This window comes from Mesocricetus auratus, unplaced genomic scaffold, assembly GCF_017639785.1.
Source record: "Mesocricetus auratus isolate SY011 unplaced genomic scaffold, BCM_Maur_2.0 Super-Scaffold_100010, whole genome shotgun sequence".
Classification (NCBI taxonomy): domain Eukaryota; kingdom Metazoa; phylum Chordata; class Mammalia; order Rodentia; family Cricetidae; genus Mesocricetus; species Mesocricetus auratus.
This window is the reverse complement of record NW_024429194.1, coordinates 45,225,394-45,252,719: the sequence shown is the minus strand read 5'-3', so window position 1 is coordinate 45,252,719 and position 27,326 is coordinate 45,225,394. Positions and strand designations below refer to the sequence as shown.

Genomic DNA, 27,326 nt, shown 5'->3' with positions numbered 1-27,326 from the left:
TTCCCTCCCCTGAGCTATTGGTCCTAGGTGCTACAACTTTTAAGAGCAAGCAAATAAACAGGGCTCTCCCATGGCCTCGGTGTTAGTTCCTGCCTCCAGGTTCCTGCCTTGAGTTCCAGCCCTGACTTCCCTAAGTGACAGACTGTTACATGGAAGTATAAGATGAAATAAATCCTTCTCTCTTCAAATTGCTTTTGGTGCTGGTGTTTCATCACAGCAATAGAAACCCTAACAAAGACAACAGCAGTCAATTTTGAGAAGCATGTAATTTTTTATTAAAATCTGGAAGCCATTGTGTAAAATAAAAAAATTAGAGCTATTAATATATTGCAGGGATAGCTGCAGTCTGACTGCTGCATCAGCTTCCTGTCACCATAACAGAGTACCTGAGATAACCAACTTTCAAAAATAAAAGGGTCTTCACAGTACTGAATTATAGTTACAGTCACAATCAATTTGGCCCATGGTTTTAAGCCTGTGATGAAGCATTACATCATGGTAGAAGATGAGTGGGACAGCAAAACGGTTATCACACAGCTAGGAAACCAAAGAGAAGAATCAAGGCCTGGGCTACCTACAATAACCAAAGAACCCCACCCCATTGGGCCCTACCTCTCAAAGATCCTACATCTTCCCAAAGCATCACCCTAGGGACCAAGGCACTAAAGTATGAGATTTTATGGGACAATCAACTTTTAAGTTTCTTCCATATAGTATTAAGGCCCAGCTTGATGGATTAGATCTCTGGAACTCCTTCTCAATAGTTAACTCCATCTACAAATCCACAAATCACTGTTTCCCTCAGAGCCCAAAACAGCTAAACTGAAAAATGTAAATGATATCAAATCAGAGGGTTAAAAAAAGGAGAGAGAAAAGAAAGCCTACTGTGTCTATGAGTTAGGAGGACTGAAGCTTGATTGAACTAGACATTGGTAAAGCATGAAATGCCAGTTTAATATCTGGAATGTGCTCACCGGGTTTCGGGAAGAGATGAAATGCAGAAGAAAAGAGATAAAAGCAAATGAGGATATTTTGTGGTTGTTGTTGGTGGCTTTAGCCCTTTATGTTTCAATGTTGCTTTCACAGGAACACACTGCCATATAAGCTGTTTGGGGGTGGGGAGAAACGGTATATACAGCATGTGAGTGAATCTCCAGCTATTAAACCATAGCATCAATCATCTTGAAAGGAGGCAACATGTTTACAGGCAATTCCCAACACAGAAATAAACTGTATTGCTGAGACCCATTTAGAAGTTGGCAATTTAGAACTAGAAACAGATCTTCCCATAGGAAAAAAAATGGGCTGTGGAGTTCCCAATTTAGTGTCCAAAATCCCACTAAAACCCAGTAACATTCTGCTAGTTGTATTGTCATTGGGTGGAGCAGTTCCAGGGATTCCCCAGAGCCAGAGGGAGAGAAGGACATGTCCTTCTTTCTTTCCTGGACACACACACGTTTGCCACATTCTCCAGGCTTTACCTGTAGATGTCTCCCATGAATTCTCCATCTTTAATTGACCCTGACTTCCCCATCATGGCTCTGCAAAGAAGCCTACTCTTCCCCCCAAAGCCTGGTGTTCAACTTTACCTCTGCCCAGTACCCCCATCCCTCACCACCCAGAAGTTACCATTTCCTCTGTGTTTGCTCCCAGAAGGCCATTCTAACACATTAAGTTTGTAGACGAAGTATAGGAGGTGGGCTCAGGAGTCTGACTGGTACAAACTACTCCAGCAACTGGACTACTGGATCTGTTCCCTGTCACCATGTCACCCCCACCAGTCTGTCACTTCTCCAGTATTTCTCTTTTTTTGTAGGACCCAAGTTTGGTCACAAGGTCCTGTCTGACTAGCTTCCTGCAATCAGTGATCTGATTCTGAAATTGAAACCGATGTCTTCAGTAAAGTGGTCTTCCCATCTTTCATAGGAAGTCTTTTGTTTCCAAATCTGCCTTCTGGGGCTCATGGCACCAGTTACTGTAACACAGGCCATGACTCATCGGCCCTGGCTGACCATCTGCCCTGGAAGGCAGATACCCTAAACCAATTCTGTTCACTCATCCTGCCTTTCTAATGCAGAAATGATGAAGAGATCTCGATCACTGTTTATTTGAAACATAGCAGGCAAGCCAAGCATTCTATTGTATTTTTTAGATCAGGGTTGTAAGTGATTGCCCAAGGTTGCATCAAGGTTGCATCAATTACTGCGAGAATGTGGGTCATTTTCTATTTCTCTATCTCCTTTAATAATCTTCTCATGGCATTGTTTCATATAAGTATGGTAACAAGTATAAGATTGCTTGGATACCATTCAGAATGGTGTCTGGTATATAGGATGTGTTCAGTAAGTGTTTTCAATAGTTTATACGCCAAGGTGCTTGGAAACCATTCATTTCACTGCTAGACAGCTTATCTATTCTCCTTAACCACTGCTCATTCTGGAGTTCTTGGTCATTGTACAACACACCCTGCATCATGGGAGGCCTTCCAACTCCCAACTCACTGTGCTACCACTGAGAGACCCAGGGTGACTTCAGGAGGTGTCTGTTGGCTATGCTGTGAGGCACTTTTTGGCAAATTCCACTACTCCAAAGGTAAATATCTATTTCCCTTTCTCCCACACATACACTTTTCTTTTAAGGCCTACTCCTTTCATCATTGACCCTGGGACATGCCTAATCTCTTTAATGAGCTTAGGGGAAAATCCAACACCAGCAGAAAGTTGACTTCTACTAGCTTCTGCTTTCAGCTCTACAAACACCCCAGAACAAAGAAATACCAACTGCAGGTTGAACTAAGACTGAGGGTGAAATATAAAGAAAGTACATGCAAATGATTTGCTTAGTAAATCGTGCAATACCAGATTGTTGATAACAATGAAATCACTTATTCAGTGCTTCCTCAACCCAGTTTTGTGAGACACAAAGATGCTGTGAGATAGACATCCTTAACCCTATCATACAAATGAGAAAATCAAACTTCTAAGACTGTACCATCATCATACCATGATTAACAAAGCTGACTTTCCAGTGTGTGTGTGTGTGTGTGTGTGTGTGTGTGTGTGTGTGTGTGTGTGTGTGTGTGTGTAGGTGGGAGGGGGCTCATGTTCCCCTGTCTTGAGTTTTCATATTTAAACACTGTCAAAATTGCTTCTCTTCCCTTCCTCCACTGAATGACTCTTCATCACTCTTAATTTGCTTCTGAGCCCAGTAGGACTGAACCAAAACCAAAGCTTGGTAGCATTTTCTGAGTTCCCTTCAAAAGTCTAAATGAAACCATTCTTTTTATGTTGTAATCAAATAAGTTAGCCATCTCTGGCTCTAACCCAAACCTAAATAGCACAAAAAAAGCAGAAAAATGAAAGTTCAGAACCACATTATTTTTCCATAATATATTAAAAAAAAGAAGAAGAAAGCCCTCTATGCTACACTTACATTCAAGTGAAAAAAGAACCCTCTCTGCCTCTAATGAGCAATTAATTCCAGTTCAGGATGTTGAGTTTAGAAGAAGTTAAGTTTCCCCAAACCACAAGCGTTTGTGTTGGATCATGCTTAAAACCCAAAATTCCAACTTCTCAATAATAACATTCTTTTCTTGTACTGCAATGGGAGAAATGACCATTTTATGTAATATAGGAGGGACCATAGCAGAAACTCCTATGAATTCCAGATTGCCTAAACAGTTCTCAAAGCTGTTTAAAATCAGTTGGACGTGTTTTGTTTTAACAGAGCTTAAAGGGCCTAAAATAAACTTTGGGTACTAAATTAAAAAGAGAAGATGATGTTTAGAGTAAAAGATATGAAAATCCATATAACTGGTATTTGTGACCCTTCAAGTTGACAACAGTTCAGAACTTGCAGTCCATGGCATCACCCAGCTCAGTTTCCTAACTATAAACCACTTGGGTCATGACGGGTGGCCATCTTGTTCTTTCTTTTAAGAAAATGTTGGCGTCACAACCATTCTGAAGTTTTAAAACATTTGGTTCTCATTTAATAGCAACTATTCTGATGCTATTAATGTTATGGTGGGGAAAAAGAAAATTTACAGAAATGTTTCCTTTTGGATTTCATATAGGAAAGATAATGAATCAAAGAAAGCCCTGAAGTGATGGTCATCACTCCCCCACATGGATATTGGCATTCTCCATAGGCACTATGGTGACCTTTGAATACAACTATGATACATACCACAGTGTGTGAGCTAACAGCTTTCCCAAGCCTCTCACCCATCACTATTTCATTATGAGCCTAGCAATAACAATGCTAATTGTGTTTCTGAAAATGTGCAAAAGTTGGTACCACTGACTTCCAGCTAGGCTGACAGGTCAAACTTCGCATTCATCCTCGTAAATGATCTTAAAGGACGGGTATGATGTTGTGACCACAGGCCACCAAGAAACTGTTTCCTTGTCTGCTTTCAAGACTAGACTTAGGTAAAGTCTGATTCCTTCTTCAAATGATTTACCTGATTTGTGTCGTCTCTCTCTCAGCCTATCCCCAAACTTGGCTCCATTACTGAGGCAGCAGCAATACCAAAGCAGCACATGTGGAAAACATGCTCTCTGCAGTTCTTTAACCCTGTTAGTTATTTGCCCAGTGAACACTTGGCAATGTATGAACGCCTATGAAGATGTACATTTGACCCAACAATTAACATCCAGACTTACCAAAAACAGTAGATTGGTGTTCATTCTCTCTCTCTCTCTCTCTCTCTCTCTCTCTCTCTGTGTGTGTGTGTGTGATGTGTGTGTATGAACATATTAATGCTTTGGCATTTGCCCCTCAGAGAAACAGTAGGAAATGTTGCATGAGAAAGACTTTCCCCTTCATGATCTGATGTCTTTCCCTAATGAACCTTCTGGCTCACCCTGAAATAATGGATAACCCCAAACCATGTGGAGACATCTCTGTTTTTCAGTTTTGCTCTCCCATCATCAGTAATTACCAGAGATCCAGATTGTTTCTGAAAAGCAAATCTCATTTAGTTTCTCAGAGCTATCAAATACTTCTTTTTCCTCCATCTCTTCAGTGCAGACCCAGATTCCCGTTTTCTGAAAAATTCCCTTTATAGTAACTTCCATGTTTAAATGGTCAGGCAGTCCATAGACGTCAATGTTCTCTGTCTGTGTGTGGTTATGAGGGGATCAAATGCTCACATTCCAAACCAGGAAATCATGGTCTCACAATTATCCTGAATGATGGCCGGGAAAAATGTTTTAGAACAGTGCATAAATTGGTGACTAGGGGAGATGCTATTGAGACTAGGAGTTTGTGGTTTAGGTGTGGGTTTAGACTGCTTTGACATTTCCAAAATTTAAAAAGAGGAAAACTTTCTCCTTTCTAGATGTAGATGCAGATATGTAAAGTTAAAAAATGCAGTCCCTAAATCTACAGTGGCGATGTGGGTAGCTGACAAATAGGAAAAAAGTAAAGACATTGTTTCAAACATTCAGTACTTCCCCTAGACTCAAACATGTGATTTACCCAAATCCTGAATGCCTTCCCACCTAGAATCTCCTAAGGCTTCTCTTAAAGAGCTCATTCCCAAAACTAAGAAGAAAATCTACTAACGTCCTAGCATCATTTAAGGAAAATAATAACCTCATTTTTACTTTTGTTTGTCTTTTTGGAACTAGGACTGGAGAACAAATTTCAAACATGTGGTTGCTTAGTTACACATTCATTCATTAATTCCTTGGGCCTCCATTCAATGGCAACTTTGCACCAGAAATTTACTTGACTCCAAAGGCTCAGAAGTGAAAAAAGAAGTCCAAGTCAGTGAGGAGGGCAGACAGGAGACATAATTTCATATAATGAGATATTTAGTAGTAGTTATACAGGAAGAAATTGCTAAGTGAATGCATGGGAAGGGGGACTAACCAGGAATTAATAAGATAGATTTGCTTTTATCCCTGGGAAGTTTTCCCTTGTGTACTTGGCCTTTCGTTATGTCTACACTGAGGGCACTCTGCCTCAAAGCTGCCTTCTGCATCTCTCAATTGCCCTCTGCAATTTATGAACAAATATAAAGTGGCTTTTAGCATATGTCCAATAATGAGACTTGTCTTGAAGTCCAACCTCTCACTCTAGAGGTTTGAGCATTTTGTAGCACAGCAGGCCCAGTTACAGACCTGAATCAGCCTAGAGGCTCATCCTTCAAACTCAGTCTTATGGAATCAGTTGGTTAGACAGTGCTGTCATTTCTAGACTGTTTGAATAAAGCAGAATATATCAGACAGCACATACTATAGTAAATATAAGTATTCTGGATTGGAGTGGGCATTGTTTCTGACCAAATGCATATGCACACATATGAGACATATGGGGAGATTGCTAGACAGACATAAAGATATGGAAAGATAGAGGGACATAGAAAGAGCCTGCTCATGATGTAAATTATGTCTTGTATGAATTATGAGTGTAGAAGACTGGAACCTGTAGTCTAGACTCTAAGTTACCTGTGTGGTTGTTAATCATTTCATCTAAAAGGACTCACGTGGTATTTGTTTCATACTAGGGATTCAGAGAATTTTTATGAATCAAGACTGAATAAATCCTATTTGAAAAACATTATGTATGGCAGAGATTGTTTGTCTGGGGTGTGTCTATATATCAATCAGCAGACAGATATAAAAAGACATATACGTACACATGTTTTAAATAAGCTCAGTTTAACAGTCAATGGTTTCATGTAGTTCTGAAGCCAACAGTGAAAGAGGATAAAGTGTGACCAGAAGAAATGAGAGTCTATGTCAGAACATGTGACACAATTTCAGCCTTTTTCTTTTTCTGAAAATTACTATTTTTCTTTCTTATTTAAATTCATCATAATAATTAATAATCAGTTCTCACTCTTAAAATGTTTAGGTGATTAGGAATGAAGTCATAACACATCGGTTAAAGTGCCTACCCAAGCATGAGGACCAGAGTGCAGTGTAGCATGAATATTGTAAACTCAGGGACAGATATTAGGGTTCAAGCTGAAGATCAGAGAAGCAAAGCATCTAAGCCACAAAAGAACTGCTACCTCTACCAAGGTTGGGGAGATCCTGCACTCAATGTGGCTGGAGACTAATTTGCAGAATAAGAGACCCTGATCCTATCTTATACACCTCTCTAGTGCTGGGATTAAAGGTGTGAGCTCTGTTTCTCTTTTAGACTGATTCACTCTCATATAGGCCTGGGTGGGCTTGAAATCACAGAGACCTATCTGCCTCTATCTCCAGAGTTCTGAGATTAAAGGTGTGTGCCACCACTGCCTAGCTTCTATGGCTGTGGCTAGCTTTGCATTCTGATCTCCAGGCAAGCTTTATGAGATCATAAACAGTATATCACCAAAGTTTAGACCGTCAGAAACCCAAGTAAAATAACTGGCGAAACCTGTAACTGCAATCCCAGGATGCAAAAGCAGGCAATCCACAGAGCAATCTGGCTACAAAGACCAACCATGTTGGAGAGCTCTGGGTTTGATTAAGAAAGCCTGTCTCAACGAATAAGGTAGATGAATGGATGGTGATTCTTTAATCAACCTTGGGTGTCCACATGCAGATGCACCCACACACATGCAAAGCATGCACATCACACATACACACATAGATAAAACTGGAAACACAAAACAGATTTAGGTAATGCTGAAGTCTTAAAATGAAAAGCATCCATTACCTGGCCATGCAAAAAATAAGAGTTTGTTTTAAATACTTCCTTTCCTACCAATGCACATATACAAGAATATCACATGTAATAATTAGACTCCTTCCAAATGTGCTGCAGCTCAGACTACTCTTCTCACTTTCTGCCACATTGTAAGCAATTCCCACACTGCTAAATACAAACTTAATGTTGAGTGCACAGTGATTTCTAGAAAAGATATTCAATTATCACTTAAATATTTTAGCATTATTAGACATTTAAATTTTCATAATTTCTTATATGTAATTTAATAAAAAGCTTTATAAATCAATATTTACATAATCATATTATTATCTTTAAAACTTTGCTACAGATTACTCAAATTGACCCTAAGAAGTCTGGTATATTTAAATTCTCATGACTGCAGATTTATTACAGAAGTCAATAACTATTTATGGACTATTTTTTATGTCTTATTGCAGGTGTTAGAACCTAATATTTTCATTTTTCCTAGTCTTTTTCTCTTTGCTAAAAAAGCATATTTTGTTTGTTTTAATTTATTAGTTATAGCAGTCTAGCCTAGAACTCTGTATGTAGACCAGGCTGACTTGAAACTAGCAGAGATCTGCCTGCCTCTGCTTTCCAAGTGCTAGGTTTAAAGGTTTGTGCCCCCACAACTAACAAGATTGAGCATTTTTAAGGATTTGGGCATTAATTTTCTTCTGTGTATGAATTTATGTTTTCCTAAGCTACTGGATCCTAACTCCTACACATTCTTCACATGGAAGAATATTTTTCCTTTGTTTTCAAATACCATATAAATGTCTCTTCAACTTCTTCATTTCCCATACTTTGGATGAAAAGGGGGATTCATTTGCATATGAACATATTAGTCTCACCTATCAAGCCTTCAAACAGCATTGAAATATCTCTAATGATGAGCATGTGGTTTTGCCTCTTCTATTGTGAGAACTCATATGAATGGTGTTCCTAACCTTTCACACCTGTGGGTTTTAATCTTTCAATATAGAGCATGGGTTGTTTGCATCTCATTTGTCTGTGAAGACGGTGTCTAGGTTGCTTGTTTCCTTCCAACATTAGTACATTTCCACAGAAGGGCTCCCTGACTGTTGCAAAACAACCTAGCTGGCTCTGCATCTGCTTGTGTGCATTATAACAGTTTCTGTGATGTAGTAATTACCTCTGTGTGGAGATTGAAAATAGCTCATTCAAAAAAAATCTGTCCTGATGCTCCTGTGGGTAATTCTCTGACATCATATTCAACTTTTCCTATAAACAAAAATCTTTGAAAAAGAGATTTTTTTACTCCTTTATATAATTTTTAAATGTACCATCTTTTCTCTGTTAAATTAACTACTTCTTTGAGATTTTTCTAATTTTTGTGTATTTTCAGGTTTAGGTATTTTCTATTTTCCAGTATATTTAGCTCATATTTATTAATGGTTATTTTCTTTCCTTAAACACATATATGCAAGTTTACTTACTTTTTAAATTCTTTGTTTTATTTAGCTGTAGTAATATTCAGCGATATAATATAAGGTAATGAATTTGGACTTAGTTTAGATATATTTTCTTCAGGATATCTTACAATAGCAATTAGTAACCATGATTATATTTATTTCTCCTGTGACTAGGGGGCTTTTATACAATCATTTTGTCAGTGTTCAAAGAGTTATTTTTTGGTATGGTCTTATTTCTTGGATAATCATAGAAAGTGGCTTCTGCAAATTCTTTGAGAGATTTACTACAAATTGGCAGAGTGGAGGGTAACTTTAACCATTTAAAAAGCTAGTTAAAATAAAAACAATTTTCTTATTAAACGAAAATTAAGTTTTTCTATATATTGTTATTATTTGCTTATGGGATGCTTATAACATCTCAGGTAAGGTGTGGGGGCTTTCTCAAGACTAAAAGAGACATAAAAAATCTCTGCTTAGAGGTACTTGCCTGCTAAGAAATGATAAATAATATATACCATGATCTTCAACATAGTAAGCATAGATACCTATACATCCAGCAAATTTAACACATGATTTTAGGAAAACATAACAAGCAGTACATCACCATATTCAATCTTGATATTCAATAAATATTTTATTAAAATCATCTCAATTTCACAAATGTTAAGTATGAGAAGAAATATGTGTCCTGCAACTGAAAAACACAGTTTTTAAAAATTCTACTAATGATATTGCCATGCATGTTATCATCTTGATCTGTCTCCAGCACTGAGAACCCCTGCTCCCTTTCTGGATCTCACTTTTCTAAAATGTCCAGTGCTGATATGCAACCAGACTTCAAATGTGCAATTTCTCCCTCTCTGCTTCGATGCCTGGTGTTCTGTTCTTTCCATGATGTCATGTAGGACTCTCGATTTTAAACACCTCTTTCCACTTTCTAAGTCTTACTCGTGTACTGTATTTTATTTGCTTTTGTTTTGTAGTGGTTTCAATCATGTTTCAATACTATAAAAAGAAATTATTTAGTCTGTTTCTTCTATCAATCTCAGAAATGAAATCATATCTGTTCAAGTCCTTCTGTGTCAAAGAATAATAAAGAAAAATGCCTGTGCATTATCACAACTTCCCTTAAACTTTCTAATCTGTGGTATTTTAGATCCAGTCATAGGCTGAAGAAAACCATGCATCTTTTCTTCTGGTATTTTATGTGGTTTGTGTCCTGTCAGCCAGGATCCCACGTAGTGCCTTGATGCTGTCCTTCCTTGAGTGACATTTCCATTGTGGAGCTCTTTCACATGATTCATCTCTCTGTTAACCTCCTTCTGTTAGAGCAATTTCATTTCCAGAATATTATAAAGATACTACATTTCTAATCCATTTGGATCTGATAATATCCTCTCTCTGTATAAATCTCAATATGTATACAATGTCTGATACTTTGAGGTATAGAAAAGAAATGTATGTTGAATCAATGGCATTCCTGCTTCTCCAGTTTGGCATTGACTGTCACTGAAGGAGAAGTCCAAGGTTAGTCTGACTGCTTTTGCTTCATGACCTGTTTCTTTTCTCTGGATCATAGGGCTTCTTCCTTTATTTGTGAGACCCAATCTGGCTTTGCTTTCTTGAAAGCATAGGTATTGTTCCTTATATGAGATGGGTGGTGCTCCCTGGATTCACACCATCTTATAGGAATGCTCCTAGAAAGGTCCCTTCAGACCTAGACAGGGAAACAACTAGTGAGAATTCAAATCTCCTCTTTGGAACTCAGACAGTTTTAAGGGACAAAGAGAGGATGGAGTCTGAAGCAACATCTAGGGGGGAAATGTACTTCAATTCAGTACTCAGAAGGTTTCCTAACTCAATGCCCAGGTTCATTCTATCTACCTGTCCATCTGTCTGCCTGTCTATCCATCTATCTATCCATCCATGTATCCATGCATCCAGGCATCCATCCATCCATCTATCTATATATCTATCATCCATCTATGTGTCTATTATCTATCTTCCTACCTACCTTCCACCTATCATTTATCAATCACTTGTCTCTCTATCTCTATCTCTCTGCCACCATCCCTGATACTAGGGAAACTTGCATGTCAGTCCCACCAGTCCATGACTTCTCTCTAGCCTCAGACCCCAAATAAAACATCTCTTTTAACCTACGCAGCCTGCTGCATTAGAAAGGCTTGTTGTGGCCTGATATGAATGTATCTTTTCAGTATGGTCCATGATACCATTTCTAGCATTAGCTCCTTGGTGTCTAAGGCATTTAACTCATTCAAAATGAAGGATTTCTCAAGGATGAGACATCCCCATGCATCAGGTCATTTGCTACCTGCATTGTTCTAATTCACACATAGTAGAACAGTGCATATATAGCTAGTGATAGAAATGGAATGATTAGGGTTGTCCCACCTATAGGATTAACTCCTAAGATTTTTTTCTAAATGATTCTGAAAGATGAGACATGTATGTAAAGCTTCCAGGCAGGTTCCTTTGCCATTGCACAAGAAGTATTATTTCTGCAAAATAAATAGCAAAACTGCTTTCTGGTTCTATATCAAGGTAACTCCAGCAGGACCAAGCTGAAAAACTCAGAAATTCGGGGAGCTACAGGGATATTTGGGATTTAGTTTTGCTTTTTACATTGAAAATGTGAAAAATAATTAGAATATAAGGCTGACCCCAGTGTATACGTAATTCCTTGTACATATAGAGGGTTTTGTTTTTTTATCTGTTAAGCTGCATTAATGCAGTTGTTTAAAACTAAAGTCTCTATGGTAACACGGAGTATTGGTTATACAGCTTCATTAGCTCCTAAACTGGGACCTAGTGCTAATCTAATGGCAAAACCATATTTGCAGAATAGCAGAGAATCTGTGTTGTAGATTTAGAATAGAGCCAGTGAAAGCCAGAATTATTAAAAGCTGTCCTTGTTCATCTTTCATGTTAGTGACAACTCCTGCTTAGTGAGAATCTCAGCCAAGGGGCTGTTGCCTGCTAGCCCAACCCCTACATGTCTGTAGATAGAAATATACAGGCTCTACCACTTCTTTGTCATTTACGCACAGACGCCCCCCCAAGAAAAAGGACAAGGCATTCCACAAATCAATTTTCAGGAGTTCTATTAGAATCAGACCTGTCCTTCTCTGATTGTACAACCTCCTGTGCTTCCAACCCTGGGCCTGTGTTTTCTAATGAGTATCACACTTCCATGAAAGTGACTGTTTTCATGCTACAGATTAATATGAAATATTCCCCAGGGACCCATGTCTTAGAGACTTGGTTGCGAGATGATGAGCTCTATAGGAAGAAATTGGGTCCTGAGGACTCTGACATAGTCACTGGGTTTAATTTCTTAGTGGATTGGGAGATGCAAAGGGGAGGGAAGGGCATTCTTGAAGGAATGGAATGTACTAGAAAGATGTATATTGTCCCTTGTACCTACTACCCTTTGTTTCCAGCTGCAATAAGGTGAATAGCTTTCCTCTGCCATGACTTCCCTCCATGTTATTTTTGCCTTGACATAGATATAAAAACAATAGAGCCAGTAGATTGCAGAAGACAGACTGTGAAACCATGAGCCAAATTGAAACTTTGTCCCTCTGCATATTCAGAGCCACATGTGGGTGTCTGTTGTGAGGCATGTTTTTTGCTTCCATATGAAGCTATTACTATTTTGTCCATGTGTGTATTGCATATAAATGCCTTTACATACATAAATGGGCATTGTTGCTATAATACTACAATTAGTTTTACCAAAAGTAGTTGTTCATGACCCCCTTTCCTAAAATTTGCCAATAAGAAAGTGTTGTGGAATAATCCTTTTGTATACTGTAAAGATATGTCTTTGCCAAGACTGCTTCTTACTTAATAAAGAGCTGAATGGCCAATAGCTAGGCAGGAAGAGGTTAGGTGGGATTTCTGAACAGAGAGAAAAGAAGAAGAGATGAATCTGGGTGGGGGAGAGATGCCAGAGAAGATTGAGAGGAAACAGGACATATAGGAGGAGAGGTAAAAAGCCACGAGCCAAATGGCAACACGTAGATTAAATTAATAGAAATGGGTTAATCTGCGTTAAAAGAGCTAATTAGAAACAAGCCTAAGCTAAAGCTGAGCTTTCATGATTAATAAGTCTCTGTGTCATGATTTGGGGGCTGGCACTCAAAAAATGCGTGCTACAAGGAAATTTGCAGGCTCTCAGGCCTCAGTATCACAAGTGTGATTCTCTAACTGGATAGCAAGCTCAACTTTCATGTCAAACTGCTCATCTTCCATCCATGGCACTTTTGTCTTGCCATAGTTGCATTTTTAACTTATAAGCAACATGGCAGATGCCACGTTCTATGTTACTTCCTTTTCTAGGTCTGGTGAGGAAAATAGTGTCAGATGCTGAAGTCATTGACATTGAAATTTTTAAAATTTACACAATTGTCCCTTGACTTCTGCTTAATCCTTTGTCTTTAGTTATCACTTGGTTCTGTACAGCTCTAACTGTTGAGATATTCAACCTGCAGGGGTGGTAGAGCAAAGAACAGGGACCGGTGTTCATCAGCAGTGACCACTGACTGTAACACAATTTGAAATGACTTTGGTATTCATATGTACCCCCTTTCCAACTCAGTTTTGTTTCGGACACACATGGCTTTTAGATGGTGGAAAAGTCAGAGAAGTTTCAGTTATAAATAAAACAGCACAAGTGTCAACCCATCATTAGAAGCAGCAAGTGTAACTATAATGAAAGTTACCTTGAAGAAATCAGTTCCCAGGATGGCATTCATTTCTTATGGATAAATATGCTTGATGCAATGATATACAGCTTCCAGAAAGATAATAGAGCAGATAATTAAACTATCTATTTGGAAACATAAACACATCCACACAGATACATACACATGCACACTCTGCAGGGAACACTGGTTAGCACAAATCATGGCAGTATAACCTAGCATGCTTCTGTAAAACAGTGCCTGGCCTCTGACAAAGGGGGGAAAACAGAGCAGTCCTTCTGACTGCAGTGAGGCTTTTGGTACTGTGGTACGTGACTAAAATTCATAAGAAGAAGCTTAGTTCTTGCTTCTTTTATATAGGTGGACGACACTTTGAGGGACTGATAAAATAAATCATTAATATTTCCATTTCAGTAGACTATGGCCTTGTCTAATGGTCTTCTCTGTGGTGATAACAGACCAGGACAGTAAAGACATTGTTACCGGGTCCCTTCTGTCATATAAAACCTTCTAGAGATCAGTCATTAGACCCCGTTACTTTTGTTCCATGTAAAAGGGCAGGCAGAGGGCATCACCTTCATTGTGATGTTGCAATCTCTACCTCAACTGCCTTTCTCCCACTATCCACCCACGAGGCATTTTCATAGAGATCACATTCTTAACAAATACGGTTAGAATCACAAACATCACCTTCAATGCCTCCTCTCTGGAAGAGGAAGGTCACCCTCCTTCCTAATCATGGAAGTTTCTCCAGATGTAGTCAAATTTCTTCTTTACCCTCTCTTACTGCCTTTAAAGTAGTTGGTGGACCTTGCGCATGAGAGACAATTCAATTACTTTTGACATGTTCTTCAGCATGTATGAGCAGACAAGTTTTTGTTTTTCTAGAGTCACCTGCAAACAGCCAGATTCTATAATCCCAGCCAGTGATCCACATGAGAGATCCAAGAGAGAAAACAGATGGTGGGCCCATGAGCCATGCTAGGAGAAAGGAATATTCACAATGCACATGTCACCTCCTCCACAAAGCCTTCATCAGCTACTCCAGACTCATCACTCCTTCCACAGTACTTCTCCACAACTTCCTGTGTGTACCTGGAAGTAAAACATGTATGAATCATACCCACCACCAGGTCACAACTAACTCAAGTGTTTGTGTACATTGGAACCCTATGTTTTACCTAGCCTCATGCTGAGTGGTTTGCTGCCCTCAAAAATGTTCACCAAGCTGATTCTTGGTGGCCCAAATATGTAAACTGAGGCACAGTCTTCTCCCAAGAAGGCATATACCAACTGTAATTCTGTGTTCACCTCCAATTTCCTCTACATACCAAAAGACACAATCTCAAGCACACAGATTAGCAAATGGAGAATGGCATCTCTTATGTCATGGCTGATGTTTTCTTGGCTACTACCTTTGACAGTAGTCCAAGCCACTACCTGACTTGCCAGCAATTACACCTATAGGGTGATCACCTTACTAGGGTATTTTTCTAGAATAAGTCAATCAGTGTTCATGGAGTTTGAAATAATATACTTGTGTATGATGGCATGACCTCTCTTGGCAGTTAAAAAAATTAACTTCCAACATATTTGAATGCAAATGTTATCTTTGTAAGTGGATGACCTGAAAAGAAAGTGTTTCCATAGTAACCCTAGGAAACACATAACTACTTATCATAACTTCTCCTGCAAGAGAGCCAGGCATAGACTAAGGATCTGCTTTGATGTCTGCTAGGGGGAAAAAATAGCTGACAGCACTGTGTGAGCAAATGGATACAAAAAAATCTACTTTATTTGTAGTTAATTTAGAAAATAAACTTTCGTAATGAACTGCTTATATACACACTTGAAACAACCAGCTAACACGTCAGGCTATTTTTTTAATGTAACTTGTCTGATGTAACAATGGAGGCATCAATTTAAGAGGACCAGATTAAGGATGAGTTCTAACACCAGATTTCTACCTTACTTCTCACATCATTTTGCTGTAGTCTGTGTTCCCTAGGAATCTCTTGACCTTCCAACATGCCTATATTTCCTTTATTTTTCCCCTCTTTTTTTTTAAACCTCAGAAAACGTTTTTTAAAAACTGCCCTTCAGGAAGTAGGACTCTATCACAGAAAAAGGAACATATTGATTATACTTCACTCTCTCTACTGACATGGCTGTTTGAGTTGGTGGCTTTTGGATATGCCATTAGCTGGAAATGAGTTTGACATCCACAAGCCACTATACGGTCATTTCCCCTCTTTCTTACAAATGTAACATCTAGTTAAGTAAAAGCTTGTCTATACAGGTTTTCATTCTCTCTCTCTCTCCCTCTCTCTCAGTTCATTAGAGCAGGGAACAGATGCATACAGTTTTGAGGAGTATTTCTTTGAAGCGCCATTTTCAAGTCAGCTAGCTGACAGGCCCTTGCCCATGGGCTCTGGGGTGGACCTAGAGCAGAAGCTCTGGCTACAATTACCCATCTGGCATCCATCTGGTAGCACAAATGAAAGATAATACCAGATCACAGAGAAACTCTACCAACTGCCAACTTGGTATAGGCAAGCAAAGAAAGGTGCAACCCACCAGCACTGCAAAGAATGAGAAATGTTGTCTGCGGGGTATGCATATTTCCATTACCTTGAGATGTAGGAGGGGGCACACGGGAGCATATGGAAAAGAAATGCTGTACATCCCTAGGGCTGCAGCTCATTATAGATTCAACTGACTTCTCCCCACCACACTGAAGCTCCTGGTAGAGCCCAGAGAAGTGTTGTATTTTCATACGCAGGAGACCTGGCTTTTGCTACCCATGAGGACTCTCAAAGAGGAGTAGGTCCCAGCATCCTGAGAACATTGACTTAATTTTGGTGTGATGCTACCTTACAGGTCAAGTGTAGTAATATTAAAGATTTTGAGAGGCTGTGAAATGATTTAGAAAGTCAGCGACTCCTTATTTTCTGGTTTGATTCCCCCTTTTCTGTCCTGCCTGCTTCCTCCCTGGATACAGTGTGCTCTGGTTCCTGCAGTGGCTGAGTTCAGAATCTAGTACTGTAATGACCGGCAATTCACCATCTTCAGGTGGCACTGACACAGAGACATTCAGTGTGGGACTACACAACCCCGGCTGGTGGGTAATGAGCAGGGTAAGAGTCAAGCTGGATCCCTTTCTTTCACAATCACCTACCAAATGATTAAAACAAACAAACAAAAACAAAAGACAACAAAGAGACTTCTTCCCAGATTGGCCATTCAGGGACAATGCTGAGCCAGAGAAATTCAGGATGAGCTGAGGAAGGAGAAAGGCTGAATGTAGAGACACACACCACCTGGATAATCACTACCATTCAGTGAGTATTGCAGGACCACGAGATGTTAAAAGATGCGGGTTTTGACTAGGAGGATAAGCTTGCAATAACTGTGACCAGACTATGGTCTTTGCAAAACAAATTTATAGAAAAGCTGACCTGATTCCCAAATCTGTCTGCTCCTGGAAGAGCTAAGTGTGTCTGCTCTGAGGGAGGATCTGATAAATCTGATGCTATACGCTAACCCACTTGCCTCCTTCCAACTCGTAGGAGATATTCAAGTTCTTTGACCATAATTTATACTAATTAGTCTTTCCACTTAAATCAAGAGGGAAACTGAAAAGGTGGCCATTGCTGATCTGCTCCTCATTAGAGATGATTAAGAGTTTAGGAGAACAAAAAACACCACGGGATTAATGATAAGCAAAGCCACCCAGGGAGAGAAACAGGAAGCCAGAAAACATCTCACAGAGCTGGACAAAGGAAACTGATAGCCTTCAAGCTCAAAGGCCCTAAGGTCTAAACAACTCTCAGCAGACCTTAGACCCAGCGAAGGTCTAAGCAGCTTGAAACAACCCTGTCACCAAGCCGTCCCCTGCTGTATCTTCATCAGGGTTTTCACATGTTTCCTGTGGCATTGCATTTATTAAGAAATATTCTCGCTCTCTAAATTCAATTCATTAGTTTCCCTCCACGGATAAAAGCAATAGCATTACTGATGAGAGTAAAATAAGTACCAAGGCAATCAGCCTTGGTAAATTCCAGCCTTGCTGGTTGTCACGGAGGCTGTACTCCAGCTTTCACACAGGGCACTGAGACCCAGGAGAGTCACTGGGTATGAAATGTCCTAGCGCTTCTCCTGGAGCCCTGCTGCTTATATCATTTTATCCTTTCCCAAAGGGAAGCAGGGGGATTAGGGAACATTTAATTGCCTTATAAACTGATTGACAAATTGGTGATCTGATGCATATGGATGATGTTCTGAGCGAAATGTCTCCGACGCTGCTAACCAGATCATCAGGAGCCATGATTTGCACACCCTCTGCAGGGTTATTACAGAGAAGCGGAAGGATGGGTTGGTGATTATCTTTCCTTCTTTCTGTTTTTTTCCCCCTTGAATGTTTTCTTCACCTCCAGGGAAATGCATTCTAGCAGCGTGAGCACCACTATTAATCAACACTCGTAGCAATAATCAGAGAGTGAAAAATGGTGAGCAGAATCTGCGACTGCATGGCGTTAGCTGTGTCCCGTGCTTTCCTCTGTGATCATGCCTTGGCATTCGAACACGGATAATTTCTACAAAATGAATGTTGGCACCTTCTGAGGTGCAAAGATTTATAAAGGCAGTGCTTATATCTTCATCCAGTAAGAAAGAAAGAGAAATCATTTCTGGTCATGATGAGTAATATTTTAGAGCCTTTAAAAATATACTTGCCAACTTCATGTTTCTTTGTGTTATGTCTCACAAGCTGTGGGGTGCTCTACCCACACATACACACATTTAAACTTGGGTGTCATAAAGGGCAAATGTTATGAGTTCCTGCTTCTAGTTTTCCCCAGAACTTTCACCTGGATGGAGTGTGAAAAATTATCAAGAATTCAAAAGTGCATCAATTCCCAGGACTCTTGAAAGGCACCGATGCTCTTGGAAATAGAGGGGGAAATGTGACTTCAAATCATTGCAGTGCCAAAATGCTGTTGCTGGCTACACAGAGAGAACGATTGTCTACGTATAATAGATAGTGCTGTGATGGTGATGAAATTATATACAGGCGAAGCCATTTGAAGATGAAGTTGGCAATTCACTGCACAAAGCTCCACACTAACTCACACCACCCTGTGATCAAACGGTGAATTCCAAGTGTTGACACATTAAAAATTTCACCAAAACTTTAGTAGGAATGGATTTTCTGGGACCTATAGAAGGCCACTAAAGTGTTAGACTAACTCTTAAAGGATGGCAGACCAGGAGCCATGACACCAGCCTCCTTCTCTGAGGATCACTCCTGTCATTAAAATCAATGCAACTTAATTAAAGCAAATTATACATAGATACATCTATAAATAAGATATTAAAGTGTGCTGCTGAATATGATAATTGCTGCGTAGTTAGCAATCAGTGTGTGTGTTCTGCTTCTGCCAGGAGGGATTCCTTTCAGTAGAATCAATGGAGCTTTATTAAAAACCATCCAAATTAGAGAGAGAAATGATGAGTGTTATAATAACACAAAATCACTGTTTCAACTTCCATTTCTAAGAAAAGGAAGGAAAATAAGTCCAGCCCACTTTTTTCACTCAAGGAAAATATTAGACACATTCTCTTTAAGATGTGGATGTTTTGAATTTATAAATTTTAATTTTTGCATTTTCTTCTCCCAAAGGAAAGTAGAGGGAAAATAATGATCATAAATAAAACAAGTCAACTCCGGGACTGGTGTGCACAATGCCCCAGTGCCTAGCTAGACTCCTTATTCCTTCACAATAGAAGACAGGCTGGAAAAGGAAGTTTGAAATGGGCCATTTAGCTCTTCTAGCTACCATATTTTTGGTATATGAAAATTTTTACAGATTAATTGCAAAGACTAAATATAAAAATAAAAGTTTGTTCTCTCTATTTTCCACTTCTCTGAATCTCTTACCTCTGTCCCCCCCTCTTTTTTTTTTTTGATACAGGATCATGTAGGCCAACAGGCCTTGATCTCAGTATGTAGCTGAAGCTAAACTTGAACCCATGATCCTCTTGTCTCTGCCTCTCAAATGCTGGGATTACAATATGCCACCACTCTGGCTCACCTAGTCACTTTTTGTCATAAGTGAGAATTAAGCATGTGAAAGAAAAGACACCCCTTTTTCAAACTAACTTAAAAACATAAATTTTAAAAAATCTTTCATTGTGCAGTTTAAAAATCATAAACAGAAAATGTAAAGTTTAATTCACCTTTTATAACGAGAATTATTCTCACATTTACAAAAATAAATACTAAACTGACAACAAAGATTCAGATTTCAGTGTAGAATGTTCTAAGAGACAGAAAGTGAAACAGAGCCAGCCTCCTCTTGGTGAAGTCTAGTGAAGGCGCTTACAAACAGTGCTTACATTGGATCACTGTATTTATTGTTTTTCTCTGGAAAGAGAAGAAAGAAAAACGGAAAGTCAAAAGAAAGGAGAAGAGGAATAAGTGGGAGACAGCATGTTTAGAAGAATGACGTAAAACTATTTCACTTAAATGTTAGCTTCTTGTGTATTTTACTGCGTCATCCGGAATGGTAGAGAGAGCATATAAAGCCCCAGCTCTGTGGAGTTAGTCTCTGTGAGTCGAGGAAGACAAAAACAAAAAGACAAAAAACAAAAACCAAACAAACAAAAAACAAATTATGGCCCATGAAGAAACACGAAACTGGCCAACTAAAATGCTAGCTCAGAAAGCTAGGCAATGGGGCGCTGTTTTAGAAATGAGGTCAGAAAATGTTCCTGGGAGCAGATAACATGAGCACAACATGCCTAGGGAAGGTAGAGCCCCAGTATGTAAGAACCAGAAATAAATGCTTGGCAAGATGGAGAATCAAAGAGAGAAACCACGTGAGCAATATGGGAAGGAATAAGGTCAGAGTCAGAACTGAGTAGAAGCTGTGTGAAACAAACTCAGAGTAAAAAGAAAAGAAGGAACAAGCAATGCAACAAGAAGAGGTGGCCTGAGCATTCTTACCCACAGTTCTTATCTCTGCTTTTCTAAGCTGCATTTACAATGTGGGGTAGTTAAGCACTGAAAAAATCTCAAACATCGTTGACACTGTTTATAGTTTTATTCTGTTGAAGGTCGGACTTTGGATAGACAATGATTTTCAGGGCCTAACACCAGTCTACAGCAGGGCATACCCAGGTCAGTGAAGAATCTCTCCATGCATGTTTTTAGCTCCGTGTCTACCCTATAGATGCATTGCTCCATAGTTAAATATGCCCTCTGATGTTACCATGGCAGCACAATGGACGATCCACCTATAAATAAATAAGACATCTTTTCTTTACAGCATGTTTCATCATTAAGTAACTCTCCACTAAGTTGACTCCAGCCAGCAGAAAGCAAAATAGACGAAAGTCAGTCCTCAACTCCATATCTGGTATCCTATACTGGCCCAAAGAAGATGTCATGGCATACTTCAGAACTATTTGAGATGTTTGCAACTTTGTTATTGAATATACAAAACTGCACGACTAGTATTGCTTATTGTGATCTGTGGGTATTCCGGTCAAACCACACACAGTGATGGAATCATTATTGGGATATTTATGTGTTTTATAACAAGAAATGTTTGCCTCCAAAGTCTCTGAAAATATTAATGCTATGAGTCTCTTTAATTTACACTATTTAAATTGATTAGGATAATAGAGGATAACATCCAGGAAGGTTTTTTCAGAGCCTTGGACATTTCCTTTATGAATGAGGCAGCTCTAAACTCCCTGCTGTTCTGATATGAGTCCTTAGGCAGTAACCAAGCTCTCCTCTTTTTAATGGTGTCTGGTTTCAGTGACTTCCAGAAATATTTAGAAACACTTGCAAGTCTTGGATCATGGTGGGAGATGGGCTTTCACTAAAGCACATTTCCTGATGCTTTGTCCTCTCTGGTTGTAAACTTGCCACCAGTGTTTTATTGTTTTCGCCCAAAGGGTGGAATAGAGAAATAGCAAGACTTTGATAAAGACATAGCAAGAAGTCTAATGATACCAGGAATGGGTATCAAACACTTTGGTAGTTCACTCTCTTTGTGTGGATTTTTTTCAGTTTGGCTTTCATAAATTATCTGGTCAACCAGTAGGAGATTTTTAAGGTACAAGATCAGGATGAGTATTTGAATTCTTGTTGAGTAGGAATGTGAAGGGTAGGCAAGGGAGTATCAGCCATTAGCAGAACTATACACCATTGAAAGTGTGCCAGGCTAAATGGAATTCTGAGTTTCTGGAAACTGATTTCATTACCTTTTGAAGCATGTGTCCCTATGTTCCCAAGAATGGAATGAGAGAGTCTCTGTTCCCGTTCTTTCCAACTCATTGCCTTCTCCTGCTCCTACTCACTGGAGTTTCACTGCTCTTTGAGTTATGGTGTATTTCACCTCTATTCCCAAGGAAAGATGACTCAACTCAGTCTTTGTTTGGATGAGTTGCTCCCAGTGGAAGGCTTTCAAATTGAAAATGATGTTTCCCCTATGAACATTATAAGTTTATGTCATTGGTCTTCATCTGGCCAGTAATTCACTTGTGGGTTGCTGGTACAATTTATGCAGTTTTGCTGCCTGCAAAGTAAGAGTAAGCTTCACATGGTCCCTGGGGAAGATGTTCTGAGAGATGCATCTCTGAGCTGTATTGAGCCAATTGACAGTCAGGTGATGTAGCTTACTCTACTTCCTTCCAAGTGTCTTGGATTAAAATGGTGATATTTTCCATACTGAAGTCCAATTACAATGATTGAAGATTTTTAGTAATTGGGCCCTTTGGATTTTAATTTCTCTCAGGCCAATGCCCATAAGCATAGACTTCAGTAAGATGGACCCTGGGGCATCAAGCAGAAGGTAAATCTGATTTATAGGTGGACATGGCATTGCATCTGTCACAAATATGTTATGAATGAGCATGATACATTTTCTAACACATAAATCAACTCCCCCCTGGGAAATTATCCCTCATCCTAATGGACTATAGCATAAAAAGTTCTTTGCAATATCCATCCTAAATTTTCACTTTTCTTAATTTCATTATATTGATGAGTAGAGATCCCTGCATGTTCTTTGGCCAACATCTGAAGATGTTAGCGGCATTAGGTTGAGGTTTTTAAGATATTCACAGTTCTCCATCTGAGCCCACCAAACCAGTGCAAAGTAGTCCTAGACAATCCATATTCTGGAGCATAAGAAACAGACTTCAAATAAGTAGATGAAAAGCCTTCTCCAGAAGTGTGAGAAATGATCTAAGAGGCACACGAGCATTTCAGGTGTCCTGATGCCATGCTGGAGTTTTATTTCTTTGCTTATAGATAATGGCTTCCAGTGTTGGATTCTTGCCTTCTTCGGCATGCTGTTTGCTCCCTTTGTAGTCTGTATCCTCATTTCTCTAGAAGAATACATCTGAACAGGCATGTCCTTGAACAAAGATGCTAAGGCACTTTCTGACTTGGAAACACAATGACAGGCTGTCTACCTCTCTGCAGGGCTAAATCTGGAATTTACACCCAAGTTAAAAAAAAAACTCCAATGATGGCCAAGTACAGGAATACAGGACCTGCAGCTGATGTCTGACGGTGGAGGTGCATTTGCTCTTCCTGTGCACAGAACTTCCCTGCTGTCATCCTCTCCCCTGAGCATGAGGACAGCACACAAGAGTCATGGTATTTCTCTTTAAGCCCAAAGAGTTCCATAATGCTGTCACACAGTGCCTACGTTGCATTGATTCTGTTAAATGCACACATCATATTAAGCATGGTCTCCTGACTTCATTTGTGGAGTGACTATTCCCACCTGAATTGGAGCATTGTGCCCAGATGCCATCAGCCTCTCAAGGTAGATTAACTAAATTAATCCAAGTCTGTTTTCTGAGGGCGGTTGAGCATTATGTGTTTCTCCACTTGCCTAAGCTGCATCATATCTTTAAAGATTACTTTTTTCGGTCTCCACTTTAGTCTTTATTTATTGAGCATGTAATGTGTGCCAGAAAAGAAGCATAACAAATAGAAGACCAGACATAGAAGCCTGGGTGCAGTGGTGCACACTTGTAATCCCCTGTCTTAGAAAAGAGAAACAGGGCTGCCACACATATGAAGTCAGTATAGTCTACATAGTAAGTTCCAGGCCAGCAAGGGCTAAGGAGTGAGATACTGTCTCAAACCTGGAGGTGGGGCTAACGCTGGGGGCTGGGGCTGGGGCTGGGAGCTGGGGGCTGAGGGTGGGGGCTGGGGCTGAGGCTTGCTGTACGCATACTGCACACACAGCCTGCAAGAAGCTCAACATGGTGGAGTGTGTCCTTCCTGAGTGGCTCTGGTCTAAACCTCTTCCAGTCAGCTCTGCTGGTTTCTACTTCTTCCAGGCAGCTGGTCTGCTCTCAGAGTCTTCTTTGCAGCTGCCTTTCTTCTGTCTAAGAGGAGCTTTCAGCTTTTTTGTTTACTCCTGCAGGGAGGGGCCTAGTGAATCTGGTCAGTTTCAGGGACTAACTGAATCTAATTTAAGTTGTTTGCCTTCCTGCTTAAGGAGTTTCGTACAGGGTGGAATGTTTTAGTCTTCCAAGAAACTGTTATACAACACTGATGAATCTTCTAGTAGACCTATGCCTTAGATTGAGCTTATCAAAGGTTTATAGAAATAAACCTTGGGGTCATGGAAGAAATAGTGTTGCATATTTTTCTTGCCAGGAGAAAGGTCAGGTTGAATGGCACTATAGCAACAGTAAAAGTTCCATTGAACACACAAGTAGACTGTGCATGATAGATACCAGGTGGTCTACATGCATCATGCTGTTTCATACTCATGACAGCCAGCTAAATAGGTCCTATGATTAATCACTTTACAGCTCAAAAGTTACCTTGCATCTTGATCACATGGGCAGTTAAGTGGTTGAGGCAGGTGCACATCTACACAGTCAGCACCGCTAACCACCGTCTCCTCAGGCCAAGACCATCCTCTCACAGTTCCATGAGACATTTCATTGTCATGAATTTCCCAGTTAGAATTAATTGTGTTGGGGCACACCTTAAGAATGGGGGTACTGTACAACACTGTCTTACTGATGGGTCTTGCTAAGCCCCCTCTTCTAAGAGCAAGCTAGTCTTAGTTCTCAGTGCCTAACTTTCTCTTGATCAAGGTAGTCTGATGGTGCAGAAGACTATTCTGTTATTATTGACAAATACTTGTGACTGCAGCATCTGATTAGATATCACTCATTCTATATTTATGTAGGAAAAAGACAATGAACAGTGCAACTGTGATCTTTTGCAAACAGGACAGGTATTTCTGAAAATCACTATTGGTCCCACAGAGAAAGTAGGTGTGTGAACAGCCCTGCCAAGCTCATGGTCAGATGCCCATGAGTTTCTACACTCCACAATCAGCTCTGACTGACCACTGTGACTCCTCAGTACCTGCCAGACTCCTCAGGAAGTGGCAGCTTACACCACACATGAACTGTTTTATCTGTTTATCAGGAGTTATTAAGACAGACACAAGTACCATTTTTGTCATTTCTGCATGGCTTAATGGGCTTGTACTCAAACTTTGATAAGATCTTTAACACAGTCCCCCATTTCAAGCATTCTCCACTACCAGGCTGCTGCAAAGGGCAGGAACTTCCTGCCCAAGTGACACTGCACATTCTGCCAGATAGACTGCACAAAGTCAGTCCAATAAAAGTAGATGCGACTCGACTCAGGTGAAGTTCTTCAAAGCCATCTTAGGCAAAGAAGAGTGAGGCTTTGATGTTCCCTTTTACTGCACCCAAGGTGACCCCAGAAGAGAGCAGAAAATGACACCCAGCGGCCGTCTCCTCACATCTAAACTTTCTTCATTTCAGTCTCTGTGTTCGGCTGGTAGGAAAGTCGTAGGTTTCCTAGAGACTTCACTAACAGTGAACTCTTTGTCACATCTGTCCATTCCACATCTGTCCCATCTGCCACCACACCCTTCTGTCTCCCCAGTACTCCCACACCACTGCAGGGCTGCCCCTCCACTTCCAGACTGAATTCATCTCTTGGCTCATGGGAGAAACTTGAAGTGACATTAGTTGTTATTGTTCTGATCTGTTTGCATAATTGCATACACTGAGCCAAGTTCTTGATTTCTGTAACAGTAGCATTTAAAAGAGCTGCTCTGAGTTGTGAGATCTGAGGTTCCCGTTTGCAGTTGGCCCATCACTTCCTCTCGCTGAAAGCGTCGGCTTCAAGCGTTGTGTGATCAGCACGTTTCACAGGACAGAATGGGTCTGCACCTGCTCATCCTTTGTTTTCCACTTTAAAAAATATTTCGTTTTACTATTTCTGTAGCTAAATTGTCTAAACATAACTCATTTTATGTACATTACTCCTTTTGGAATAAATCCAATAGGGTTCGGTGCTACCAGATCAGAACACGGAGGTTCGGTTGACACAATCACAGACAACACAATGAGCCCTCGGGACAGTTTGGGAGAACTGAAAACAATGACAAAGCAAACATAAGCCGGGCCTGCGGTAACACCTCTAACCATCCTCCCTTTACCCACTGTCATTATTTTGATTAAAAGGTGTCCAGAAGCCACTGCGGTTTTGCAAGATGCAAAAATTATTGCAGAAACTTCCTCTATTAATGGAAATTATCAGAGGATGGAAATGGTACTTGAGCAGCAAGAATGACATTAATTATGCGAAAGCAGTCGTATCTGGCAGTTGGCAAGCATGCACTATTCTTCAACGCTCTTCCATGGGTCTCTGTGTAGCCAGCATTAGCAGTCTAAAAGCTTTTTATTTTGGCAAAGTTTTCATAGCACTTGGACTTCCAGCATCTAGATAAAAGATAATTTGGAAGGAAATTATGTTGGTGAAATTGAAGAATTCAGTAATGAGTTCTGTGTAGATGAATCAATGCCCAATTAAATGATTATATCAAATCTGACTTTAAATGTTGACTTAAAATAATCACATTTTGAAGACTTTGAAACCGAGATGATGTCTGCATCTAATCAGAAGAACAAAGTCCATATTTCCTAGCCTGGTGCAAGAATAGTTTTTTGATGGACTAAGGCATTTGATGAAGGGAGAGAAATTTGGGACAGGAATTACCTGTGTGCTCAGGGCTGGGGTGGACTGCAGAAGCATAGGCCATGATTCCCATTCTCTTCTGCCACATTTGCCTTTTTCTCAGGAGGTCTTTCTTTTTTCCTTTCCTAATCTCCACCTCCCTTCCCAGGCTTTCTTTTCTGTGTGTCAGTGTTTAATGATCTAACAACCCAGCTTCTTTCTACAGAATCTGTTTTCTTTAGCCTCTAATGTTCCATTGGGTTTTAATATGTATATGGCCAGCTGTAGTCATTTCTGTTGCACTGTTCATTCATCCATTCAGCTCTTAATGAGCCTCTCTAAATGTTTATGGTATTAAACTGATCTGTGGAAGAGCTACCAACACGAAAGAAATGGGCAGAAAGGACATGCCCAGCATCCAGGAAATTTGTGATGTGA

The 27,326-nt window shown here is 39.9% G+C and overlaps 1 protein-coding gene across 2 annotated transcripts in view; it reads left to right on the top strand.

The window, feature by feature from the left end:
- Pard3b (par-3 family cell polarity regulator beta) overlaps positions 1-27,326 on the top strand; it is a 953,942-nt gene that overhangs the window by 855,146 nt on the left and 71,470 nt on the right. The window lies entirely within an intron of this gene.